The sequence below is a fragment of the Cibotium barometz genome, chromosome 58 (assembly GCF_041138505.1).
Source record: "Cibotium barometz isolate CiBa-2024 chromosome 58, ASM4113850v1, whole genome shotgun sequence".
Classification (NCBI taxonomy): Eukaryota; Viridiplantae; Streptophyta; class Polypodiopsida; order Cyatheales; family Cibotiaceae; genus Cibotium; species Cibotium barometz.
In genome coordinates this window covers 32,713,991-32,733,215 of record NC_141103.1, presented here as the reverse complement: position 1 = coordinate 32,733,215, position 19,225 = coordinate 32,713,991, and the positions used below count along the sequence as shown (strand labels likewise).

Below are 19,225 nucleotides of genomic sequence, written 5' to 3'. Positions count from 1 at the left end.
TTACTTTGACAGCCATTTCCTCTATTGGAAGGTTAAAAATGGTGGCACATGGACAGTGTCGTGGATAACAAAGGGGCGCAACTCCAAATTGAAGGAACTCCTAACTCAAGAGACTTACCAAACAAGCAGCAACTTAAGTTTTCCAAATTGAAGGAACTCCTAACTCAAGAGACTTACCAAACAAGCAGCAACTTAAGTTTCCCAAATGCAGATTATATGTTTGAGGCATTGAAGGTGAAAGCATTAATTGAAGATGTAGAAATAAGAATGAGAGAGGCCAAGGATGCATATGCAATTTGTGAGAAGAAATTGGAGGCTGCAAAAGTTCAAAAATTGAGTGACGAGAAATTTGCCACAACCCTCAACCTGTTAAAAGTACAAGGACCCGTCCAAATTTAAGAAATGGGTTGTATTCTTTCCTGAGGCTAGGAATGTAAACAAAAATTGAGAAACTTGCTGCTTCTACAAGCGGAATTGCCAGTGTGTCAAAGCTATGGTGCCAAGAGTAGAATCCAATTGGCTTCCTTGCCTGATGAAGACTCTGTCACAAGAACCACACTTAGTGATCAGCTCTAGCAACACATGAGTCAATATTGTAAGTTCTTGGAGGAGGATCAATAGAATTTGTGGACCTATCTGAGATTGAGGTGAATTTATTAGGTTCTCTATTTTTTATATTGATTGTATGTGTGTACATTTGGATTGACTGCCTTATGTGTGTTTTCTATATGGATTTCGATTGGTTGTAGGTTGATATGGAGGTATAGGCTAATGTAGTCAAGCAGCTAGAAATGTAGCATGCTTTGCTTGTAGAGATACTTAGTTGAGTTGAAGCGGGCCAGCAACAAGTGTGCCTCTTCCCATCTCCACCTTCTGTGGTCTCCCACAGTGCAAACGACCTTACTGTAGTAGGAAAGTGTGTTGGGTGTGGGCATGGTTTCAACATCGACGAAACCCTGATGTTGGTGGTATTGCCATGCAAGCACACATATCATTCAATGTGCTTTGCATCATTATGCCGGCATCATGCACTCTTAAAGATCGATGTATATTTCTCTCTTGTACTATGGTGATTCCACGCAGTGCTCATTGGAGTGTGGTTTGGAGAGTAGGTAAAGACCTTTGTTTCATTTTTACATGTATATAATTTGTCACCAGTATGCTAGTTAACATTCACATGTATGCTAGTTGATAGGATCCAACTAGTCAATAACAGTTACTAACATGCTAGTAGTCACTAACATGCTAGTTAACATTCACATGTATGCTAGTTGATAGGATCCAACTAGTCAATAACAGTTACTAACATGCTAGTAGTCACTAACATGCTAGTTAACAGTCACCTATTTGATAATTTATAGTCACTAACATGCTAGTTAACAGTCACTAACATGCTAGTAGTCACTAACATGCTAGTTAACAGTCACCTATTTGATAATTTATAGTCCCTATTATGCTAGTTAACACTTACCAGTACACTAGTTAAAGTGCCAAGTATGCTTGTTAACAGTCTCCTCTTACAAGCATGATAGTTAACAATGCCCAGTATGCTTGAACAGTCGCCTATTAACAACCATAATAGTTAACAATGCCCAATATGCTAGTTTATATTTCCCATTATGCTATTTTATAGTCCCTAATATGCTAGTTAACACTTACCAGTATGCTAGTTAACAATTTTCACTATGCTAGTTAAAAGCCATCTGTTATAACAAGCATGATAGTTAACAGTGCCCAGTATACTAGTTAACACTCCCTAGTATCTTGGTAACAGTTTCCAACATATAAGTTAGAAGTCACCTGTTCACTGGCATGCTAGCCAACAACCACCCATGTTAGCTAGCACTTAAATATGTTTAGTTAACCGTCACCTGCTCATTAGCATGCTAGTCAATAGTTAACCGTCACCTGCTCATTAGCATGCTAGTCAATAGTTGGCTATGTTAGTTAGCACTCACGTATGTTTTGTTAACAATCACATGTTCACTAGTATGCTATTTAACATTACCAATCTACTAGTTAACAGTCCTCATTATGCAAGTTAATGTTAGCTCTCAGCTATGCTGGTTAGTAATGACCAAATATGCGAGTTAGCACTTCTTACCTATGTTAGGTCTCAACTATGTTAGTTAGTAGTGACCAGATATGACAAATAGCACTTTTGAACTATGTTAGCACTTTTCAACCAACATAGTTATCAACTATGTTAGTAAGCAGTGACTATGTATGATAGTTAGGAATTCTCAACAATGTTAGTAGTTAACACTTCTCAAACATGTTAGTTCTCACATGTTTGTTAGCAGTGACCAAGTATTCTATGTAGAACTCGTGAACATTGCTAGGTCTCAACTATGCTAATTAGCTTTGACTAGGTTTGTTAGTTGGCACTCATATGTAGATAGCACCCATACACGTGTGAAGTCAACTACTCCCTAGACTCATATGTTAGATAGCAAATGCTTTCCAGTTGTTACTTATGTTTTCTAGTTGGTTTGTCCATTTTTGCAGTTCCTTTGACATGCAACTCATCAAGACGAACAAATGCCCAAAATATGTTTTCATTTGGGAAAATGGAGTGCAGCCTAAGAGCAGGTCATATGCAGATGTAGGATACGGGTGCTGAAGACAACGACTCTTCTGCAAATTTGTCCAATTTGAAGAATGCAGCCTAAGAGCAGGTCATATGTAGATGCAGGATACGGGTGCTGAAGATAATGACTCTTCTACAAATTTGGCCAATTTGAAGAATGCTACTGATAGTGTCGGTATTGACATACACCCTATTTACGACATGTCAAATTTGGAGCACAAAGGTGACATACATGACCTGAATTATAGTGAGACACAAGAGTTGGAGGAGGAAAAGGCCAATTTGAAGAATGCTACTGATAGTGTCGGTATTGACATACACCCTATTTACGACATGTCAAATTTGGAGCACAAAGGTGACATACATGACCTGAATTATAGTGAGACACAAGAGTTGGAGGAGGAAAAGGTATAAGATGAATCAGACCACCTGTAAGAGGATGCACTACCATCTACCCCGTATGAAGAAGTTGTTGATGTCCTGAAGGAATTGGAAAGTCAAGGGTATGACCCAAAGTTAATGAATGTAGGAGATGACTCTCCCTTGGGCCACCTTCTAGGTCAGATTAGAAGGAATGATGAGCCGAGCATCTCCTGCAAAGAAAGGGAAGTGCACTGCAGGTACAACAAAATCCCAGAAACTTGGCTAAACTCATGCATGCAAGAAACTGTGATGTCAGAAGGCTAGTTTAGGGTTTTGTCCATCCTAGTAGCTACACACCTCATGGAGGTGTTGTATTTTTTAGTTCTCAATTATATTGGAACTATGTTTTGTAAACCAATGATATAATAAAAAATGTTCTTTTTTATCCATGAGTTCCAATTTTGTGTATGATTGCCTAAGTACTACAACTTTGTTTGCAGGATACCGTGTTCTAGTGATGTGGGTGCCTTCATATTTAGTAGGGGGGTTAATGCATATTCTTTGGGTGCCTCAAGTTTTGATGCAAGTTTTCAAGCCTGCAATCAATTTAGTGATGTGTTTACACATCTACAGATACCCATCATAGTTGATGATGAATAATTAAAGCCATTGTTGGCCCCTGGGTCCCAGCCACCAGTAAAGAGTACAGTTTATGAAAAAGTGTTATTTGTTCAAATGAGTCACCTATTGATTAGTTATAACAGTCACCGATTCTCTCTAGTTAGTCATTATGTTTAGTTAATAATCACTTGTATGCTAGTTTTTTAACAGTCCTTGGTATGCTAGTTAACAGTCACGTGTAAGCTAGTAAATAGTTACCAATGCTAGTTAACAATCCCTGGTAAGCTAGTTAATAGTTAGTAGTATGCTAGTTAACAATCCTCAATATGCTAGTTAACAATCCTCAATATGCTAGTTAACAGTATACCAGTCTTCTTTTCTCTAGGAAAACAAAGAGGAACCTATTATGTTCTCTTTAAAAGTCACCTGTATGCTAGCTAATAGTGTAATGTCCCATCCATTAGTAGCTCATTAAAAATCCTAGCTATATCCTCGTAATAATTTTCTTTTATTTATCTGAAATTGATATATCTTTTGTTCCGCTACCCCAAGATCGAAACTCTAGTCACAGATATATCTTCTTGAAAGCAAGGGGCACAGTCCAGTCCAATAAAAAGATTTCCTATTTTTAAGGGGAGAAAATATAGGAAATTTTTGCAAATATTTTTCAAGTCTCATTTAAGTCAAAAAAGATCATTCGGGCAAACAAATTTTTTTCCTAAATTATAGCCAAATTTTAGGGATCGGGTTTTATGCGCCAGAGCTGGGCTACTTAGGCCCAGGATTGGGGTATGCTTGCTAGATTATCAAAATAATTTACGCATGCCTATTAAAACCCTACTTCATTATTTTAAAATTACGTATTAAGCAGTGAGATTAGTCGCAGAAACTATACTTGCCTAGTTAATAGGCATAAAATTAGGGGTCTACCTGGAGGATAATTCTCCATCATCTGCTTCTTGGGATCCTCTTCTTGCTATGCTTTAGAACTCGTCATTTGCACACTAAGATTCCGAGTTATAAATGAAAATAATCCAAGTCGGGAACCGCTCGACGAGCAAAGCCGCAACCTGCTAAACCCTCCGTTCTAGCTAAATGAATATCTCATCATGTTAGATTAGGTGTTGCATCTCTGGTTTTTGTTTAATTCTAGAGAGGGATATTTTTTTGTATTTTTAAGCTTATTTTAGAGAGATAGTATATCTCTACTCATTTTTAAGCTAAGCCCTTCTGTACAAGTATTTTATGCACTCTAAATGATCATCTCATCATGTTAGATTAGGTGTTGCATCTCTGGTTTTTGTTTAATTCTAGAGAGAAGGAATCTAGTTTTCTTCATTTTGAAGCTTATTTTAGAGAGATAGTGTATCTCTACTCATTTTTAAGCTAAGCCCTTCTATACAAGTGTTGTATGCACTATAAATGATCATCTCATCGTGTTATATTAGGTGTTGCATCTCTGGGTTTTGTTTAACTCTAGAGAGAAGGAAAAATTTCTGTAATTTTAGGCCTAATCTAGAGAGATACTGTATCTCTGCTAGTTTTTAGGCTAAACTCTCTCGTGGAAAGGTTATATGCATCCTAACTAAGCACATTATCAAGTTAGATTAGGGAATGGTAACTATGGATTTTGTTACTATTTTAGGAACAACGTATTTTTCTATAAATTCTAGGCCTACTCTAGAGAGAGATAGTGTATCTCTCCTAATAAATTCAGTCATAAACCTTGTAAAGATGCCAAAGGAAGAATATTTATAATTGCTAACCTTTTTCTAAACTTGTTCTTAGTAGCTTTACACTAGCAATAGTTTTTTTTGTGTTTTATCTTTCCTATCTTGTCGAGAATGGCCCCCAAGAGGACCCGCAGTGGAGTGACTTTCTACCATGGCGAGTCTAGTCAAGCTCCCGCTGCGAGAGTTGTGGCGCCCTCGACTACGCTAGAGGAGGAAAACACCCAGGTTTGAGACTGTCTCTCACTCGTGCTTAAGTTAACATATGCATACGTGACTTAATAGATTGTAAGATCCCCCTCAAAAGAAAACAATTCCGCAGAATTGGTCTACAACCAAAAGAAACACGCGGTATGTGTCTTCCGTACTTTCAAGTTAAAAAGAGTGTTTTCACTTAGGGTCTTATATTACACCGATTGTATCATTTCAATGATCTGTGACTCGAATATACGAGGTCTAACAACTCTCTTGGACATCCAGGCGGATGCCAGTAACCGGCCAGAATGACGGGGTACGTCGCGAGTGCTGACCTTGGGTTTCTCAAAACCATAAGGTATTGCCCTACCTCCTAACGGCCAGCTTTGCCGAGGTAGTTGAGCTGTCGACTTTCTTGGGCGGAGAGGTCGATGGTGCAAATAAATGCTTGCCAAGTAGCGATCACATCTTCTCAAGATGGGGTCCCTTGGTACTAGTCTCATTCACCGTAGTAAATGGGAACGAGCACTGGGCTTCTATATAGCCCGATCACATCTTCTCAAGATGGGGTCCCTTGGTACTAGTCTCATTCACCGTAGTAAATGGGAACGAGAACTGGGATTCTAGATAGCCCAGCGTTATTTCAATAACGGAAACTCTCCAAGAGTGATCACGGGGTTCCCTCGCGGGTTTTCAGGCCATCGAGAGCGATCACGGGGGTCCCTTGGGTGACAGTTAAATGTATATTCTTTCATGATTTCCCTTGCAAATGACGTCTATTTGGTTGCTTTTGAAACAATGTTTCCTATTGTTGAAGGGTTGTTTGAACAAACCTTGTTCCTCCATAAACTAATTAAGGAATCAATGGTTACTTTTATATGTACAACAGTGTGTTGTAGTAATCAAAAAACAAAGACCGGATATTAAGTGGGAAGTGGGAGATCACCCCGACGATACCTATCTATGATCGGGTGGACTTGATAAGCCGAGTGGCTTCCAACAACGTAGACCTAAGCTAAGATAACGTAGATTAAGTCCCACATCTTAGGGGAAAGTGCAGAACCTTGAACCCAAGGGAGCCGGGATCTGTTCCTTGAACCATGGGTGTCCCTTAGGGGCCCATATAGTTCTTGAGCCTAAGGGAGCCGAAACTGCGCATTGAACCAAGGGGAAGTACCTCCGCAATTCCATACGCCTCAAAGTGTGGTTAATTGCATAGAGGGAAGGTAGATACTAGCTGTCTAGAGAGACCACGTTTCCGTGCTAGCGAGGTAGCGCTATGGTCACCCTCCAGTGGCTTATATCCAGGGATTCGATGCGAGTCCCAGATGTTGTCCACTGGAATTTCCTAGCGACCTAGCCGACTACTAAGAGGATAGTCCATCCCTTGTCTTCTCTGGGGTGGCATCTCATAGGTGGTATCAAAGCATAAGGTTATTTTAACCCTTGAAATAAGGGATTACAATCCATGAATTGGTCTTTAATGCTGGTTTACCAACCTCTAGTCAACAATTGAAACATTAAGGTTATTTACCTTGCTGCATTAAGTTGCCATCCAATACTTGAATCATTGAATGATTTCAACCACTGTCTTGATTTTACTTAAGTTATCTCCTTATGAGTTGTGAATTCAATTATGAACCCATGATAATCTGGAACGCTTGGAAGGAGGCTGCATGCTCCAACTCCTCTATCCTTCTGCATGCCTCTCACCATCCATTGAGATACACAACATGGTGATGCATACCTTGGACCGTCTCACGGATCCACATCCCACGCGTATCGAACACGGATGGGATCGCAACATATGCTGGGTATCCGGTTCGGAGTACTTTCACATCTATGTAAAGAAGGTGGCAAACCTTACACTTGATCTGCAGCGCATACGCTGGATCGAGGAGCTTCGACTAGTCCATCTATTCTGTTTCTTTGGGACTCACCCAAGCTCTACAGTTACTATCATTGGCTTGGTGATATCCAAAAATAGGTGGATTTATGATATGGTCACGAGCGTCATTCCCACCGAGACAGGGTGGCCGTGATGGACAGGAGGTCTCCTCTCTCCAGATCCAGGGCAACTTTCGGTTTACCGCAGTTGCCTGGTGTTTACAGGACCTTGCAGACATTGGCCATTCGCCCCTACTTTGAGTTTACTCCAGCGAGCGTATTCCACGGCTATGAGGAACCCGAGTACACCCCTCTGATAGATGAGGAGTACACCCCTGTAAACGTAGATAGCGCCTTTTCCTTAGTTGAGGGGAAGGGTGAGAACTACATAGACTATACTCCTTTAGGTAATGAGGAGTATACACCTTTGTAAATCTTCGGATATGGATTAATGTTCGGACTTGTATATGCTTGATGTATATAAATAAAGTCTTGGTGCTAAGTTTTCATTCCGTCGAATGTTGACTCAAATTCTCAAATTCTTTCCATCAATATACGAGGGCTACCACTACACCAGCATTATATATTGAAGTCCAGGAGAAGAAGTTGCTCCTGAAGATTACTCAACCTCCACTTTTTAAAGGTGAAGGCAAGGACATCGAGAGCGAGATGCGGAGGTCTGGATTGACGCAATGGACTACTATTTTTTGGCTGTAGGGACTTCACCTGCAAACCAGTCTATGCTTGCCAGGTTCCGCCTCCAAGGTGATGCAAAGTCATAGTGGAAGCAACACTACTGAGATAGTCACGTAGCCGAAAGCTCGCAGTCTTGGGCTCAAGTCAAGTAGGCTGTTGTTGCTAGATACTTGCCACCTGCTCATCAAGTTCTTAAGATGAACAAATTTTTCCAGCTCCGTCAAGTCAATCTGACCCTGGAAGACTACTACTCAAAGTTTGTAACACTTCGCCGCTATGCTCCTTTGATGACTCAAGAGCAGCAAATTGCAAGATTCTGTCAGGGCCTAAACGAGCCGTTAGATGCCAGGCTTGAAGCAATGAGGCCTACATCGTTGCAAGATGCTCTTCTAAGAGCGAAGCTTTTGGTAAGGAAGTCCAGCATGACACAAACCACCCCAGGAAATTCTCAAGGACTGCTCGGAATGGAAGAGGAGGGTCGGAACCCTCGCGCCGGAATTTCACTCAGCAGAATCCTCCAGCCAGGCCCAGGGTCTATGCAGCCCAAGCTCCTGTTGTTATGAAATTCCTCAATATACGATGCTTCGAATGCAACCAGATGGGACACTACAGAAGCAAGTGCCCCAGAAATGCTAATCGAGTAGAAGTAGCAATTGCTGAAGCACCCAATCCTGGGCAAGGGATGGCTAACTGACAAAGGGATCGGGGAGGAGACCGCGGGAGAGACCGTGGAAGAGCAGCCAGAATGCATTGCAGAGGACGTGGACGAGCAGCCCATGTCAATGCTGCCATTGGCGAGCCGACTCTAGCAGATGAAGCAGGAGATCGGGCTTGACTTTTTGCCACTATTGACAACCTCGGTACACCGCAACAGTATGCTGTCATTCAGACTGCAGCAACCCATGAAGGTGAGGAATTCAAAGAAGAGCAAGTGTACATTCTTCGCCCCTCAGATTGAATACCTTGGTTTCATAGTGTCTCAAGATGGTATCTCTGTCGACCCTGCTAAGGTTAAGGACATTGTAGAATGGCCTCAACCAACGACAGTGACTGAAACCAGAGGATTACAGGCTGGTACAGGACGTTTATCCAGAACTACGCTCTTATAGCCACTCCTTTGACAAACCTCTTGAAGAAAGGAAGCAAGGTAAACTAGAAGCCACAACATCAGGAGAGCTTTGACGAACTTAAGGGTCATGTTACAACGGCCCCATGTTTATCCCAGACTTCTCAAAGCCTTTCGAAGTGGTCATCACCGATGCAAGCGGAATTGCAGTTGGGGGAGTCTTAGTTCAAGAGAAGAGACTAGTTGCTTTCACATCTTGAAAGCTCAGAGTGCACGAGAAGAATTACCCGACTTATGATTTGGAGCTGTTAGCCGCCATCCATGCCCTGAAGTTGTGTAGACATTATCTCCTTGGGCGCAAATTTCAGCTGATCACCGATCACTAGAGCTTGAAATGTATATTCACACAGGCTACGCTCAATATGAGGCAACGGAGATGGGTAGAATTGCTACAAGAGTATGACTTCGACATTCTTTATAGGCCAGGGAAGGACAATGTGGTTGCCGATTCCCTTAGCCGGAAGTCATCTCGTAATGCCATCTCAGTACCAGATAACCCCATCATCTCTATGGTAAGGGAATCCTCAGTCAAGGATCTGGATTATCAGAAGCTATTAGCTCTTGTCTTGGCAAGAGAAGCTACCGAGATATCACATCCCGCAGCTGTAAATTTTTCATGCGATAATGAACGTTAGGCTATGTATCCCGAAGGACCCAAGCTTGAAGAAGGCCATGACAGCCCTACTTCAGGCCACCCCGGGTATGCAAAGACCCTCAATGCTGTCAAAAAGAGCTATCATTGGATTGGGCTGAAAGGCGATATTCTTCGCTATGTTCGCCAATGCCTTTCTTATTAGAGGATTAAAGCCAAGAGAGTGAAAATGCCTGGAAAACTCCAACCATTGGACATTCCTCAGATGAAATGGGAATATAGAAGCATGGATTTCATTACAGGTCTACCATGTGCGCAAGGTGGATACAACTCCATCATGGTGGTAGCGGACATGCTTACGAAGGTATCTCACCTTATCTCTGTTAAGGTGACCTAAACTTCTTCGGATATTGCTTGAATCTTTATCAAGGAAATTTTCAAACTTCACGGGCTACCCAAGCGGATTGTAAGTGACCGAGATTCGAAGTTCACTTCAAAGTTCTGGACGACGTTATTTCAGGCCATTGACACTCAGCTATGCTTCAGTACGGCTTATCATCCTCAGTCTGACGGGTAGACTGAGAGGGTGAATCAAGTGGTCGAAGATATTCTCAGGGCTTATTGCAATAGAGAGCCAAGAAAATGGATACAATATCTTCCACTTGTGGAATTTGCCTACAATTCTTCACATCATCAAAGCATTGGAATGACACGGGAAGACTGAGAGGGTGAATCAAGTGGTCGAAGATATTCTCAGTGCTTACTGCAATAGAGAGCCAAGAAAATGGATACAATGTCTTCCACTTGTGGAATTTGCCTACAATTCTTCACATCATCAAAGCATTGGAATGACTCCATTTAATGCTCTTTACGGGCAAGAATGTGTGCCACCCAAGAACTTTTCAGATCCCACTATCAGAGTAGAGGCGTCCAAGAAGATGATTGAAGAGATGGAAGCCCAGACACTGGGCTATCCATAAGGACATCCAAGCAGCTCAAGAAGACCGACAAAAGCACTACACAGATGGGAAGAGGTCAGAAAGAGATTTTCGCACTGGGGATAAGGTATTTCTCCGCGTTAGACCAAAAAGAAGCACTTTCTCCCTAGGTAAGTATAAAAAGCTTAGTCCTAGGTACTGTGGACCCTATGAGGTAGTGAAATGTGTAGGAACCCAAGCCTATAAGTTAGATCTTCCTATCCACCTCAAGGTTCATAATGTCTTTCATGTAAGTCTTTTGAAGCCTTACATACCTAGCCCAGATCATGTTCTTAATGATGATCAGATTGTAATGCCTACCCAGAATATTCTAGTAGAGTTGCAACCAGAAAGGATCTTGGAGTCAAGGGAGTGAACTCTCAGAAACAGAGCAATCAAGGAGCATCTCATCCAATGGCAAGATTACCCGCTAGAAGATGCCACTTGGGAATATGAGACATCATTACTCAAGGACTACCCTCAGGTATTCTCGAGATGAGGACATCTCAAATTTTTCAAGTTGGGGAATGTCCCGTCTATTAGTAACTCATTAAAAATCCCAGCTATATCCTCGTAATAATTTTTTTTTATTTATCTGAAATTGATATATCTTTTGTTCCGCTACCCCAAGACCGAAACTCCAGTCACAGATATATCTTCTTGAAAGCAAGGGCCCAATAAAAAAATTCCCTATTTTTAAGGAGAGAAAATATAGGGAATTTCTGCAAATATTTTTCAAGTCTCATTTAAGTCAAAAAGATCATTCAGACAAACAAATTTGTTTCCTAAATTATAATCCTTAATTTTAGGGATCGGGTTTTATGTACCAGAGCTGGGCTACTTAGGTCCAGGATTGGGGTACGGTTGCTAGATTATCAAAATAATTTACGCATGCCTATTAAAACCCTACTTCATTATTTTAAAATTACGTATTAAGCAGTGAGATTAGCCACAGAAACTGTACTTGCCTAGTTAATAGGCATAAAATTAGGGTCCTACCTAGAGGATAATTCTCCATCATCTGGCTGCTTGGGCTCCTCTTCCCGCTATGCTTTAGAGCTCGTCATTTGCACACTCAGGTTCCGAGTTATAAATGAAAATAACCCAAGTTGGGAACCGCAACCTGCTAAACCCTCCGTTCTAGCTAGAATCAAGGAGGGATATGCAAACTAAAGCTACCTATCATGTGTAACTTGGGGTCATCTGCAACCCAGGCTTCTCAGAGTTTCATTACCACACCCTGAACCTGAGAAAATCAAGACTCTGTGCCGCTTTTCAGACCTCAAGTACCACCTTCTGTGCGGAAACGGGAGGAGCCAAAATGGATGGTGAGGTGGAAATATCACATGGGAGAGTATCGTGGGCCACAAGCCATGATGCAGGCATCAAGGGGGGTGGATTAGGATCCAAGAGGTACCTTTTTGCTGCTATATTGAGTTGGGGAAGATGATTGGGCCACACATTCTCTCTCTAGCTAGCTCACAAAGCTATTTAAACAAAGGCATAGTCTTGTTTTGCACACACACAAGCTTACCATCAAGCATCAAGACTCTTAGCAAGGTATTTTACTTCTTTCTTATGATTATCAAGCTTCCATAGCCCCAAACCCTAACCCTAATCCTCTAATTTCAAGGAAGTTTCTTCATAAATCCTAGAAAGAGGATTGGGTTTAACCTTTTTCTCATGCAAACCATGGGTTAAGGATTCCCTAAACTCCAAAAATTTATTTTTTTTCTCATTTAATCCATGCTAGCTACTTAATACTAGCATGTCATTAGCTAAATGGCCTAATTAACAGCTAGAATTAGACTAATTTAGCACTCTTTTAGTGAGAAAAGCTATCTCCGCTAATAATTAAGATAATTCCTTTGGTACACATGTTGTATGCACTCTAAATGATCATTTTATCATGTTAGATTAGGTTTTGCATCTCTGGTTTTTGTTTAATTCTAGAGAGAAGGATAATTTTTTGTATTTTCAAGTTTATTTTAGAGAGATAGCGTGTCTCTACTCATTTTTAAGATAAGCCCTTCTGTACAATTGTTGTATGCACTCTAAATGATCATCTCATCATGTTAGATTAGGTGTTGAATCTCTGGTTTTTGTTTAATTCTAGAGAGAAGGATAATTTTCTGTATACTTAAGCTTGTTTTAGAGAGATAGTGTATCTCTACTCATTTTCAAGATAATCCCTTTTACACAAATATTTTATGCACTATAAATGATCATCTCATCATGTTAGATTAGGTGTTGCATCTCTGGGTTTTGTTTAATTCTAGAGAGAAGGATAATTTTCTATATTTTCAAGCTTGTTTTAGAGAGACAGTGGATCTCTACTCATTTTCAAGCTAAGCACTTTCGTAAAAGTGTTTTATGCACTCTAAATGATCATCTCATCATATTAGATTAGGTGTTGCATCTCTGGTTTTTGTTTAATTCTAGAGAGAAGGATAATTTTTTATATTTTCAAGATTGTTTTAGAGAGATAGTGTATCTCTACTCATTTTTAAGCTAAGACCTTTTGTGAAAGCGTTTTATGTATTGTAAATGATCATCTCATCATGTTATATTAGGTGTTGCATCTCTGGTTTTTCTTTAATTCTAGAGAGAAGGGCAATTTTCTATATTTTTAAGATTATTTTAGAGAGATAATGTATCTCTACTTATTTTCAAGCTAAGCCATTCTATACAAGTGTTGTATGCACTCTAAATGATTATCTCATCATGTTAGATTTTCTGCATTTCCAAGCTTATTTTAGAGAGAAATGTATCTCTACTCATTTTTAAGCTAAGCCCTTCTGTACAAGTATTTTGTGCACTCTAAATGATCATCTCATCTTGTTAGATTAGGTGTAACATATCTGGTTTTTGTTTAATTCTAGAGACAAGGATAATTTTCTGCATTCCAAGTTTATTTTAGAGAGATAGTGTATCTCTACTCATTTTTAAGCTAAGCCCTTCTGTAAAAGTGTTGTATGCACTCTAAATGATCATCTCATCATGTTAGATCAGGTGTTGCATCTTTGGTTTTTGTTTAATTCTAGAGAGAAGGATAATTCTCAATATTTTCAAGATTATTTTTGAGAGATAGTATATCTCTACTCATTTTTAAGCTAAGCCCTTCTGTACAAGTGTTTTATGCACTCTAAGTGATCATCTCATCATGTTAGATTAGGTGTTGCATCTTTGGTTTTTGTTTAATTCTAGAGAGAAGGACAATTTTTTTTATTTCCAAGCTTATTTTAGAGAGATAGTGTATCTCTATTCATTTTTAAGGTAAGCCCTTCTGTACAAGTGTTGTATGTACTCTAAATGATCATCTCATCATGTTAGATTAGGTGTTGCTCTCTGGTTTTTGTTTAATTCTAGAGAGAAGGATAATTTTCTGTATTGCCAACCTTATTTTAGAGAGATAATGTTTAATTCTAGAGAGAAGGATAATTTTTTGTATTTCCAAGCTTATTTTAGAGAGATAGTGTATCTCTACTCATTTTCCAGCTAAGCCCTTCTGTATAAGTATTTTATGCACTCTAAATGATCATGTCATCATGTTAGATTAGGTGTTGCATCTCTGGTTTTTGTTTAATTCTAGAGAGAAGGACAATTTTCTACATTTCCAATATTATTTTAGGGAGATAGTGTATCCTACTCATTTTTAAGCTAAGCCCTTCTGTACAAGTGTTGTATGCACTCTAAATGATCATCTCATCATGTTAGATTAGGTGTTGCATCTCTGGTTTTTGTTTAATTAGTGGAAAGAAACTAGCCTACAAGTAGTATATACAAGAGGTGAGAGAAGACGGCTCTCAACCTATGCCCACTGGCTCTCTCCAAATATATGTCTGCACCTGTAACCGATCTAGCGTAAGTGCAACATGCGCACCACTGGGACTAGAGCCACGATGACACTCCTGCAGGAATCGAGTAACAACTTGGAAAGCTCCACGATGCTAACTCCCACTGCAAATGCACCAACTGCAACTGCAATATCAGGTCTCGATGCCAGAAGATCATGCATGAGAGACCCGAATGCTGATGACACATGTGCTATCTCTGCCAACCTATCCCTGTCACAGCGAACTCAGCACCATATGCATCCTCAGGAATAACCTGTCCATGCATCACCATGTCAGCATCTGGCAAAGGCATATCTGAGAATTACTGCAAAACTGACGAATCAGCACCACTGCAATCACTCTCCCATTGCTGTGACTCACTAGAGCAAAGCCGCTCTACCTCTGCAATTGCTAACTCAACTGTAGACATATCATGCAGAGCTGTATGTAGGTCACCGTCGACCTCAAAAGAATCAGACGCATCGAAGAATAATGCATCCGTCTCTGGTTCTGTCTGCTCATATGACAATGGCAGAACTGTGTCATGAATAGCATGACTCGAAGCATCCTGAAAGCAGACTCTCCCTGTCTCAACCTCTCTGCATGGTAAGGCAGTCACATATACTGCACCAGCACGTGAATAAGAGAAATACAAGGGAAAAATCTATGCCACTCCTGGCACCTTTCACAACCACAAGCGAACCCCTGTGTAACCTCTAGGAATGCTCTGTATGCATAAAAGCATAACCATCGTCTCGCGAGGGAATCAAGTTCTTGTTCACTCCAAAGGTTTATCGTCTTTTGTTATTGTTTTCTAGTTGTTTATTTAGCCTTGCATGTCTTGGTATGGCGTAGTGCATCTTGTGGCTTTCCTTATCTATTTTCCTCTATCGCACCATCTCTTGTGAACAAAAAAAATACATGCTGCTCACATGCTTATAAATTGAATTTTCCCAAGCATTAAAGCTGTTAAGTTCTCATCAATTAATTACGTGCTTGGTTTGGTGCAATGTTTCTTTTGTCGTATGCATGCGGACTTGAGTGCGAGAATATGTTTTCTTTTGGCATGGTTGATCCCAGCACCTCTTTTGTCGATGTGTGAGCACCCTAATCTTTTGTTTGGGATAACCCTCTTGCAAGGGTAGTGCTGGTGGTTTTTTTGGTTTTGCACATGAAGTTATAGATCCTAAGTTTTCCATCACATGTTTGTGTTTCCTCCCTTATGGATTAAAACCACAGAAATTGTCTATACTCCCATCATAGAAGAAGGGTTTGAGCCTTGAATCCGCTGCGGTTTGGCTTGCCCCATAATACGTGTGGAAGTATAGAGGATTTTGATGTAGGAACTCAGCAAGGGTCTTTTAATTTTCACACGGAGTTGTCATGTGCACCTTTTTGGCATGTTACGCCCTTTTCAAACTAGTTTGCATTAGGGTTTGCTTATGAATGATTGCATTTACTTGTTGGTAGAGAAATGATCTGGATTTGGTTGTGCATTCTTTTCCTTTTAGTATGCATGGGTGCTTTTGGCTTGGCCAAATTTGTATGGAAGTGTTGTTAGTCACGTGTCCTAGTCCACGCATAGACTAGGTGGTGCCCCCTTCTTACCTTGGTTGCCCTTCCCTCCAGTGATCCTTGTGAGACCGGAGGTTGTTCGGGGTGTTGAGGCCACCCTGCGCAATTTTTCCCCTCTCAGTACATAGCAGTGGAAGGCTAATGCCATGGCTTTTTGATAGTGGGATGACAGTAGGATGCACTGGAGGCAGTGTGTTTGAGCCGACAGATGTCTTAGAATTGTGTGTAGTGGAACTCAGGGACCCATTTTGGACGTGTTTTGGAAGGGGGGCCCGGTGATAGAACAAGGGGTATGAGGTGCCAAGAATGTAGTGGAGGGGATGCTTTACAAGCCAGTCCAGATGGATCATCAATCGGAGACTTGAGCAAGAAGATATAGAGCCACCAGTTTTGGAGAAAGTGCTACGGTGCATGTGTGCAAGGCTTAGGAGCTAGTTTCGGGAGCTCATAGCAGGGAGCTGGGGATGTCAGATGGAGTTGGAGTAAACATGGAAAATGTAGTGAAACAAGGTGGTAACAGGGCTGCATGGTTAGTTGTGCTATGGGATGTGTGAGGTGCAAGATACGGGGACTCCAAGGTAGGCACAGAGGAAGGTGTGACTTCTGCAGTAGTGCGAGGACCAACGTTCAGACCACGATACGGAGGACAGGGGAGTCCAGACCTTGAGATCTATGGTGCTCAGATGGTAGCCAAGGATATGTACAACAAGCCCATATGATTAGTTTTGATAGGGGAATGCGCTTGTGCTTGTGGCAGCAGCTCAAACTGGACTGCAGGTGGGGAGATGAGTACTTTTGTGAAATGCAACCTTTGCGGGGAGCTACTTTCAGGCCCATGTTTCAATGCACTCGGGAAGTCAGATCAAGTTAGAGAAAGAATGAATAGTGTGCTTAAAGAGGTGGACTTGAGGGCTACCATAATGGATTTGGCATAGGGCTTAGCCATGGGGGACACACCAAAGTTGGTGTAGGACAAGGGCAGAAAAGGCAAAAAATTGGCCAAGTATTGGCTTGGGGAAACTTGAACCCAGTGGAGGGCTGCCATGTGTGAGGGCAAGTTTGAAGATAAATCCCACATGCTCAAAAACTAGCATGAGGACAAGGGTATAAATAAAAGTACGTGGCCCATTCCGCATTCTCGCAAGAAATTGAGAGACAGCTCTCTCCTTGCTCCCGTTGGCAATATAGTCGCCTTGAGCGCCGCTTTCTGCGTTGTGGGCGGCGGGCTTACTGGCTGTCTGTGTCGTGCACTCCCTGTTTTTAGAGCCACAAAAAAAAAAATGCACCTATGGACCTGTTGATTAAAAAAAAGCGAGCCCTCTAAGAGAGGGGTGTGGGGGGAACCCTTTTTACATATATAGCATGGATTTGGACTTTTTCTAAAACAAGCTATAAGGGAGGGGTTGTCTCCCTTGTTTAAGGCCTGTTGCGCTAGTCTTGATCCGTGTTTGAGGTGCGTGAGCTTGGTGCCACTCCCTCCCCTAATACATCTCGATGCGTGAGCACTCTCTTGGAAATCAATACACCCTTCTGTGACCTCACTGGAGTCTTCTTTTGTGGATCTGCTCTCTCGCATCTATTCTGCAATAGTGTTGGCTCGTGTGTGTCCCCGCGTGTGTTGTCGTGTGTGTGGTGCGTGGTAGCGTGAGATTTACATTGTGCAAGATGGGTATGTGGGTGTGGAAGACGATCTAGCTCCGTGTTTAGCTGGTGGTGCCCCTGTGTTTGTGCTGGGTTGTGTATCCGCTGTGTGGTTTGGTGTTTCTATAGAGGTGTGCATGCTCTCCATGCCATCCCTATAGAGATTTACATTGTGCAAGATGGGTATGTGGGTGTGGAAGACGATCTAGCTCCGTGTTTAGCTGGTGGTGCCCCTGTGTTTGTGCTGGGTTGTGTATCCGCTGTGTGGTTTGGTGTTTCTATAGAGGTGTGCATGCTCTCCATGCCATCCCTATAGAGTTTGGTGCCCCCACTGAGAGCCAACTCAAGCTTTGCTAAATTTCGACAACGAAGATGGCCTTTTCCTATCCCGAGTTTTTGGGAGGACCTGGCGAGGATGTTGAAGCTTTTTTGGAGACATTGGAGGTGGCGTGGATTACCAATTACATCATCAATGCAGTGTCGCAACTTCGTCTTTTGGAGATTTCTTTGAAGGGTAGTGCTCGGAGATGGTTGGAAGGGTATCAAGTGGAGCATGCATTGGGTGCACCTATTACGGTGGACGGTCTGCAAGCTGCCTTATAAACGAAGTATCCTGCACAACCGGCTCCTGACCAAGACCCGGAGAAGGTGGCAAGCGCTTCGGGCATTACGACAAGGTTAGACAGAGAAGATTTCGGGTTACGTTTACCGTTTTTTGGCTTTGTGGGAAAAATTAGAGTTGGCGTTGCGACCGGAGGTGCCGCCAACTATTTGGAAGAAAGATGCCTTCATCAACGGCTTGAAGAATACTTTGCGATGGAGGGTGGAGCTGAAACAGTCGGCTACTTACAAAGATGCGATCGATGTGGAAACTGCGAAAGAGTTGAAAGCTTTGAAGCTAACCCAACACAAATGCGGGAAGAAGCAAATCGGAGCACTCTAGAGCAGAGGGTGGCACAACCTCAAGCAACAAGAGGTGTACTTCAGTGTGTTGAAGTAGTACCTGCGGCACCAGCTCCTATGCAAACACCAACGGCGGAGGTGGCAACGACAAAAAGTGAGATGAAGCAGGACTTAAAGCAAGTATTGAAGTTGATGAAGAATATCAGGCTAAATATGGTAAGTGGAGGACATGGACGCGCCCGCAACCAAGCTGTAGGAGATGGAGCTTCTAGGGAGGTTCCTGCGGGACAAGGACGAGGAGGTTTTCGACGGACTCCCACATGCTGGAATTGTGGCGATCTAGGCCACTATGCCAACGAGTGCCCACACCCTCCTCGATCAGGGGCAGACATGTTTCCATTACCTGGAGGTCCACCCAAGCCTAGGGGTTTTGGTATTGACATTCGTGAGGTTACAAAAACAAGTGCAAGTGGAAGCGGCGCTAGCACACACA

General features: G+C 41.8%; 1 long non-coding RNA gene and 1 pseudogene across 1 annotated transcript in view; both read left to right on the top strand.

Annotated features, from left to right (window-relative positions):
• Positions 1-19,225, top strand: part of LOC147606172 (uncharacterized) — a 300,738-nt pseudogene that overhangs the window by 132,882 nt on the left and 148,631 nt on the right.
• The window catches only part of LOC147606176 (uncharacterized), a 58,828-nt gene continuing 45,016 nt past the window's right edge, over positions 5,414-19,225 (top strand). The window contains exon 1 of the long non-coding RNA XR_015265025.1: positions 5,414-5,532. This is a non-coding gene — a long non-coding RNA (uncharacterized LOC147606176). The remainder of the gene's footprint in view (positions 5,533-19,225) is intronic.